Source organism: Pristis pectinata, chromosome 32, assembly GCF_009764475.1.
Source record: "Pristis pectinata isolate sPriPec2 chromosome 32, sPriPec2.1.pri, whole genome shotgun sequence".
Taxonomy (NCBI): domain Eukaryota; kingdom Metazoa; phylum Chordata; class Chondrichthyes; order Rhinopristiformes; family Pristidae; genus Pristis; species Pristis pectinata.
In genome coordinates, this window is record NC_067436.1 from 16,176,700 (window position 1) to 16,184,673 (window position 7,974).

Sequence of the window (7,974 nt, forward strand, 5' to 3'; positions counted from 1 at the left end):
CAGGCTCAAGGGCAGCTTCTATCCCGCTGATATAAGACTATTGAATGGTTCCCTTGTACGGTAAGATGGAACCTTGACCTCACGATCTACCTCATCATGACCTTGCACCTTACTGTCTACCTGCAGTGCACTTTCTCTGTAGCTGTGACACTTTACTCTGCATTCTGTATTGTTTTACCTTGTATTACCTCAATGCACTGTGTAATGAATTGACCTGTACGAACGGTATGCAAGACAAGTTTTTCACTGTACCTCGGTAGATGTGACAATAATAAACCAATTTACTAATTCCAATTCCAAACTTCCTCATTCATTCATTTGTCAGCTTGGCTGATAGTCCAGTCAGATCGATCAATCAAATCTCCCTCCTACTTGTTCCTTGAGGACAATGCTGAGAAATAATAGGGTGACACAGGGAACAAACTTTGATGAACTTAAAGATCGAGCACAAACAACCAGCATGACCGAATACTTTCCACTGGAAGACTGTTACCCCAGGCGGAATTGTTTTGGAAATCAATTTACAACATCGTGAAACACCCACAAGATGTTTCCTCATGACCAGCAAGCAAAGTGCTATATCCTCCTCTATGCACTTCCAACACTGCGGGAGTGCTGCTCTGTTGGAGGATTGGTCTTCTGAATGTCCTTTACATGTAAAATTGAAGCCCCAACTTCTCCCTCAGGCGCCAAGGATCCCATGTAATTATTTCTCCTCGATGCCCTGTTCAATATCCATTCAATGTTACTAAAACAGATGATCTTATCACTGTCACGTTGTGGGAGCTTGCTTTCATGTCTGGTACATCACAAAAGCCTTTTATGACTTTAGAACATCGTGGGGCATTAAGGGATATGAAAGGGATTCTAGAGATTAAAATCTTTTTTTGGAGTTGAATAACCAAGGGCGAGCAAATCCAAAGTAATTATTATCTTGGCAACTTTGATCGGCACCCTATCACGCACATTTCATTTGTTCTCTCCCCTCTCTGCAACATTTGTTTTCACATGTTTCCAAGTCTAAGGAAAGTTCTTGAACTGAGATATTGACTCTGTTTCTCTCCCTACCAATGCTGACTGACCTGCTGAGTATGTCCAGCATTTTCTGAGATGTCAGCCCAGATCTTCCATTCAGATAAGATATCTTTATTAGTCACATGTACACCGAAACACACAGTGGAATGCATCTTTGCGTAGAGTGTGCTGTGGGCAGCCCGCAAGTGTCGCCATGCTTCTGGCGCCAACATAACATGTCCACAGCTTCCTAACCCGTACGTCTTTGGAATGTGGGAGGAAACTGGAGCACCCGGAGGAAACCCACACAGACACGGGGAGAACGTACAAACTCCTTACAGACAGTGGCAAAAATTGAACCTGGGTCACTGGCACTGTAAAGCATTATGCTAACTGCTACACTACCATGCCTGCCGTGGAAAGTTCTTTCCACTGAGCTCCAGCCAATGTCTAGTTCAGGGCAGACGGAGAACTGAACCAGAGTCCCACTGGACTTTATGCCCAAGGTCACATTAAATGGAGCTTCGTCCCACAGAACTATTGGGAGTGGTCCATATAGTGTGCATTCTCCTCACCAGTGCTGTACAAATCATATGTTGCCACACATCGATTGGTTTGCCCCTTTCACTGAAATTGAAACAGACATCAGTGTGCAACTCGCCGCTTCGAAAGGTGGGACCAAATCCTAAGGTTCAACATTTTTAAAGTTCAGTTTTCAGGGTGGAGGTAAGGCCAGCACTTATTGCTCATCCCTTTGATAACGTGGAGGTGAGCTGTCTCCTGGAACCAATGCAGCGGCCTCAGGACAACAGAATGCCTTTGCTGGGCCATATCGGCACAAAGTCAGCTGAGATGCTGCAGACCTGGAGTAATACAATGGCCAGACCAGCCAGGAGGCAGATTTCCCTCTCTGAGAAACATAAGGAAACAGGACGTATTTTCATGCTAATTAAATTGTTCCATGGTCACCATTACTGACACTAACTTTTACCTAATGAGCTGAATTTGAACTCTCTAGCTTCCTTAGTGGAATTTGAACTCAGATTTCCAGGTCATTAATTCAGGCCTCTGGTTTACCATACAGGCTATGTAACCCCCTTCACTATCGTTCCCCAGTAAAGCAACAGAGGCCCTTCACTTACTTGTTACACAGCCTTCTGCCCGTGATGGCTCCTCTGCAGATCCTTTGAAATCAGCCTATGGCATATTTAGTGCTCAGGCTTGTCATCGCTGTGAGAGAGGTGTGCGTATGTTTGAAAGTTGAGTTCAGGTTGCTGAAAGTAATTTTCCACGCCTTTAATTAAAGAATGTCAGGTTCCAAATAGAGCAGGAATGAACCAGGAATCAAACCTGAGGGTCGCTTCACCGTCAGCAGGGAGCTCAAGAAGACCACCTTGGCGGGACTTTGCTGATCCTGCTGGCTCCAAATCCCACAGTTTTGTTGCCAGATTTATATTCTGCAACACTTCCTCATTCACTCAATCCTCCGCTTGGCTGATAGCCCAATCAGATCTGATCAATCAAATCTCCCTCCTACTTACTCCTTGAGGACAATGCTGAGAAATAATAGGGTGACACAGGGAACAAACTTTGATGAGCTTTAAGATTGAGCACAAACAACCAGCATGATCGAATACTTTTCACTGGAAGCCTATTACCCCAGGCAGAATTGTTTTGGAAATCAATTTACAACACCATGAAAGGCCCACTTATTGAGGCATGTCAATGTGTAACTAGTTTGTACAAGCAACAGCAGCCTGTTTTAGACAGGTTGGTGCAGTAGCCTTGGTTCAACAAACTTATTTTAACCTACACCCACCTGCCTACCGCTCCCCTCAAATAGTTCTTCCCTCTCTCAAGGCTGCTAATTCCTTTAACATTTCCTCCAACATCTCTGGATTTTCCTCAAAACAATCACTGGGACAAGCCTCTCACACTTCCCACCTCGCACAAACCACCCACAACAAACCCCCCTCACACTCTACCCCACCAACACTAAACCCTCCCCACTGCAAATGCCCTCACAGACTCCACCCACAATAACTCCCCTCACAATAATCCCCACACAAACCCTCCCCACAGTAATCCTCACACAAACCTTCCCCACAGTAATCCCCAACACAAACCCTCCCCACAGTAATCCCCAATACAAACCCTCCCCACAGTAATCCCCAACACAAACCCTCCCCACAGTAATCCCCACACAAACCCTCCCCACAGTAATCCCCACACAAACCCTCCCCACAGTAATCCCCCATACAAACCCTCCCCACAGTAATCCCCAACACAAACCCTCCCCACAGTAATCCCCCACACAAACCCTCCCCACAGTAATCCCCACACAAACCCTCCCCACAGTAATCCCCCACACAAACCCTCCCCACAGTAATCCCCACACAAACCCTCCCCACAGTAATCCTCCACACAAAATGCGTCTACAACAATCTCTCCTCACACTACACCTCACCCACATTAAACCCTCCCCACAATAATCCCCCACACAAGCCACCCACAATAACCTCCCTCACAATAAACTCCACCCACCTAAATCCACCCACACAAACCCCACCCACAATAATCTCCCACCCAAACCCTTCCACAATAATCTCCCCTCACTCCATACCTCACCCATACTAAACCGTCCCTGCAATAATCCCTCACACAAAAACCACCTACAATAACACCCCTCACAATAAACCCCCACCCACAATTATCTCCCCTCATTAAATCCCACTCACAATAATCCACCCTTTACATGAAACCCTGCCCACAATAAATCCCCCCATTAAATTCCTCCCAAAGTTATCTTCTGCACAAAACATCCACAATATTCGCCCACCACAAATCTCCACTCACTGTAACCCTTCCCACATTAAATTCCACTCATAATATTCCTTTCTCGTACAATACTCCACCCACACACTGCATCCTGCATGACATTTATATTGTTTGTTAAAACCGTTTTTGCATATTTGATCATCTGATTACAGATAACATCAGAAAGGAGAGAAGTTTATCATTCCTTTGTGCCAACCTTCTAAGTCAATAAAATAACAGCTGATCTTTTACCTTTATGGCACTTTGAACTTGTGATCACAGTGGAGGACATAAGATCAGTCTTCCGAAGTGTGAACATGAGGAAAGCACCTGGCCCAGATGGTGTCCCGGGCCGCGTGCTCAGATCTTGTGCTGATCAGCTGGCAGAAGTATTTGTGGACATATTCAACCTCTCCCTGCTTCAGTCTCAGGTTCCCTCCTGTTTTAAGAAGACCACTATCATCCCAGTACCAAAGAAAAGCAAGGCAACATGCCTCAATGACTACCGACCAGTGGCTCTGACATCCACCATCATGAAGTGCTTTGAGAGGTTGGTCATGGCTCGCATCAGCTCCAGCCTACCAGACAACCTGGACCCATTGCAATTCACCTACGGCCGAAACAGGTCTACAGCGGATGCCATCTCCCTGGCCCGTCACTCAGCTCTGGAGCATCTGGACAGTAAAGACACCTACGTTAGACTGTCGTTTATTGACTACAGCTCTGCCTTCAATACAATAATACCAAGCAAGCTTGTCACCAAACACTGAAACCTAGGACTCAACACCTCCCTCTGTAACTGGATCCTTGACTTTCTAACAAACAGACGCAATCAGTAAGGATAGGCAGCAATTCCTCCAGCACGATTATTCTCAACACTGGTGCACCTCAAGGCTGCATCCTCAGCCCTCTACTCTACTCCCTATACACTCATGACTGTGTGGCCAGATTCTGCTCTAACTCCATCTACAAGTTTGCACATGATATCACTGTTGTAGGCCGTATCTCAAACAGTGATGAGTCAGAGTACAGGAAGGAGATAGCTTAGTGGAATGGTGTCATGACAACAACCTTTCCCTCAATGTCAACAAAACTAAAGAGCTGGTCATTGACTTCAGGAAAGGGGGCGGTGTACATGCACCTGTCTACATCAATGGTGCTGAGGTTAAGAGGGTTGACAGCTTCAAGTTCCTGGGAGTGAACATCACCAACAACCTGTCCTGGACAATCCATGTGGATGCCATGGCCAAGAAAGTTCACCAGCGCCTCTACTTCCTCAGGAGGCTAAAGAAATTTGGTTTGTCCCCTTTGACTCTCACCAACTTTTACCGATGCACCATAGAAAGCATCCTATCTGGATGTATCATGGCTTGGTATGGCAACTGCTCTGCTCAAGACTGCAAGAAGCTGCAGAAAGTCGTGGACACAGCCCAGTGCATTACGGACACCGGTCTCTCCTCCTTGGACTCTGTCTTTACCTCTCGTTGTCTTGGTGAAGCAGCCAGCATAATCAAAGACCCCACCCACCCGGGACATTCTCTCTTCTCTCCTCTTCCATCGGGTAGAAGATACAGGAGCCTGAGGGCACGTACCACCAGACTTAAGGACAGCTTCTACCCGACAGTGATAAGACTATTGAACAGTTCCCTTATACAATGAGATGGACTATGACCTATGACCTCATGACCTCACAATCTACCTTGTTGTGACCTTGCACCTTATCGCACTGCACTTTCTCTGTAGCTGTGACACTTTACTCTGTGCTGTTATTGTTTCTACCTGTACTACATCAATGCACTCTGTACTAACTTGATGTAACTGCACTGTGTAATGAATTGACCTGTAAGATCGGTTTGTAAGACAAGTTTTTCACTGTACCTCGGTACAAGTGACAATAATAAGCCAATACCAATGCCAATACTTTCATGCATTAACCCCATATTCCATCAATTTCTGTCTTGAATATACTCAGTGACTGAGACTCCACAGCCCTCTTGGGTAGAGAATTCCAGAGGTGTACTGCTCTCTGGGTGAAGAAATTTCCTCTCATTTCAGCCCTGAATGGCTGTCCCTTATTTTGGGGCTGTCACCGAGCCAGGATAAACATCAGACCTGCATCTACTCTGCCGACCCCAATGAGAATTTTCTCGGTTTCAAGGTGATTATCTCTCATTCTTCTGAATTCAAGAGTACTGCCCCAGTCTGTGTAATCTCTCGTCCTACAACAAAGCTACCATCCCAGGAATCAATGTAGTGAATATTTGCTGCACCTCTTCATATCATTCCTTGGGTAGAGAGATCAGACCTGGTCATGATATTCCTAATCCTGTCTCACAAGGGCTCTGTAAAATTAGAGAAAAATGTCACAATTTTTGTAATCTAATCCTCTTGCAATAAAGGCCAAAGTATCACTAACCTTCCCAATTTTTCTAAGTTTTCTACTGAAGTGGATCATCTCACATTATTCCCCATTCCTGCCCATTCACATAACCTGTCTGTCTTCCCCTGGAGCCTTTCTATATACGTCTCACAGCCACCTCCCTTTGTATCATCAACAAACTTGGACATGTTATACATGATCCCCTCATCCAAATCATTAATGTTTATTTTGAATACCATTACCACATTAGTTGGAGCCTTCCAAGCTGAAAATCATCCATTTATTTCTACTCCTGGTTTTCTGTCTGTTAAAGTAACCTCATTCCACATCTGTACATTACCTCCAATACCATGCACTCAAATTTTGTTTATTAGTCCCCTGTGCAGCATCTTATTAAAGGCTTTCTAGAAGTCCAAATAAGATAAGGTAAGATTTCTTTATTAGTCACACGTACATCGAAACACACAGTGAAATGCATCTTTTGTTCTGGGGGCAGCCCGCAAGTGTCGCCATGCTTCTGGCGCCAACATAGCATGCCCACAGCTCCTAACCTGTACATCTTTGGAATGTGGGAGGAAACCGGAGTACCCGGAGGAAACCCACGCAGACATGGGGAGAACGTACAAACTCTTTACAGACAGCACCGGAGGTCAGGATTGAACCTGGGTCACTGGAGCTGTGAGGCAGCAGCTCTTGGGTCACTGAGCTACACATCCTTAATAACAGTTTTCCCTGCATCTGATGTCACTGTTGTAGGTGGGATCTTTCTGTGTCATGATCACATTCTGAAGTAATTTATTGTTAACACACCAGCCTGATTTGGTGAAAAATGTGACCTGAAAGCAGTGCCCGGGAGCCGGAAGGCAGACATTAGAATGGGTTAACCAGTTAGTTTACAGCGAGCCAGTAGACAATTCATTTGAGGCCCAAGTTGTTGTGTGTAAGTGAACAGTCCTTATGGAGTTCTCAAAGGAGATCAGGTAGGTCTGTTGCCATGTTGCAGTGCTGCAGTGGGGGAGGCCAGGCAAGGGGGAGAGGCCTGAGAGTAGAGTGGTAATAGGGGGAGTGTTGGGGGAATGGGTCAGGATCACTAGTTTAGGGGATAGGTACCGGTAGGTTAGGGAGTCAAGTTGGGATCGGTAGATTGGTGAGTTGGGCTTGGTAATTGGGATCGGTAGACAAGGGGCTTCTATCAGACCTGGTTACGTTTTACTTGATGGAGATGCAAGATGCTGAAAATCTGAAGCCACACATGCAGAAGCTGGAGGAACTCAGGGGGTCAGGCAGCATCCGTGGAGGGAAATGGACAGTCAACGTTTTGGGTCGAGACCCTCCATCTGGACTGGAAGGAAAGAGGGGAGGTGGGCATGATAAACAGTGGGGGGAAGGGGTGGAATAAGAGCTGGCAGGTGATAGGTGGATCCAGGTTAAAGGGGGGAGGAGAGTGGGAATTATGTCAGAAGCTGGGAGGTGAGAGGTGGAAGTGACAAAGTGCTGAAAAAGATGGAATCTGATAGGAAAGGACAGTGGACCATGGAATAAAGGGAAGGAGGTGGGGAGGGGAACCAGTGGGAGGAGTGTGTGGATGACGGACAGAGGGAGAGGGAGCGGGAAAGAGACAGGGTGATGGGGACATTATGCTTTCCTTTTCTTTTAAGCTGAATCAATTGGTGCAACAATAAATGCACAGTTTGATCCCATTTCTAGGCCTTTAGTTTTAGCTAGCCTTATTGAAGTCAGCCAGGAAGGGAGACATTCAGACG

General features: G+C 46.0%; 1 protein-coding gene across 2 annotated transcripts in view; it reads right to left on the reverse strand.

Moving 5' to 3' along the window:
* Positions 1-2,619, reverse strand: part of LOC127585251 (pro-neuregulin-4, membrane-bound isoform-like) — a 28,082-nt gene extending 25,463 nt beyond the window's left edge. For both annotated transcript variants that reach the window (XM_052042565.1, XM_052042566.1), the window contains exon 1: positions 2,157-2,619. The gene's annotated coding sequence lies outside the window, so the exon portion shown is untranslated. The remainder of the gene's footprint in view (positions 1-2,156) is intronic.
* Positions 2,620-7,974: the final 5,355 nt, after the last annotated feature.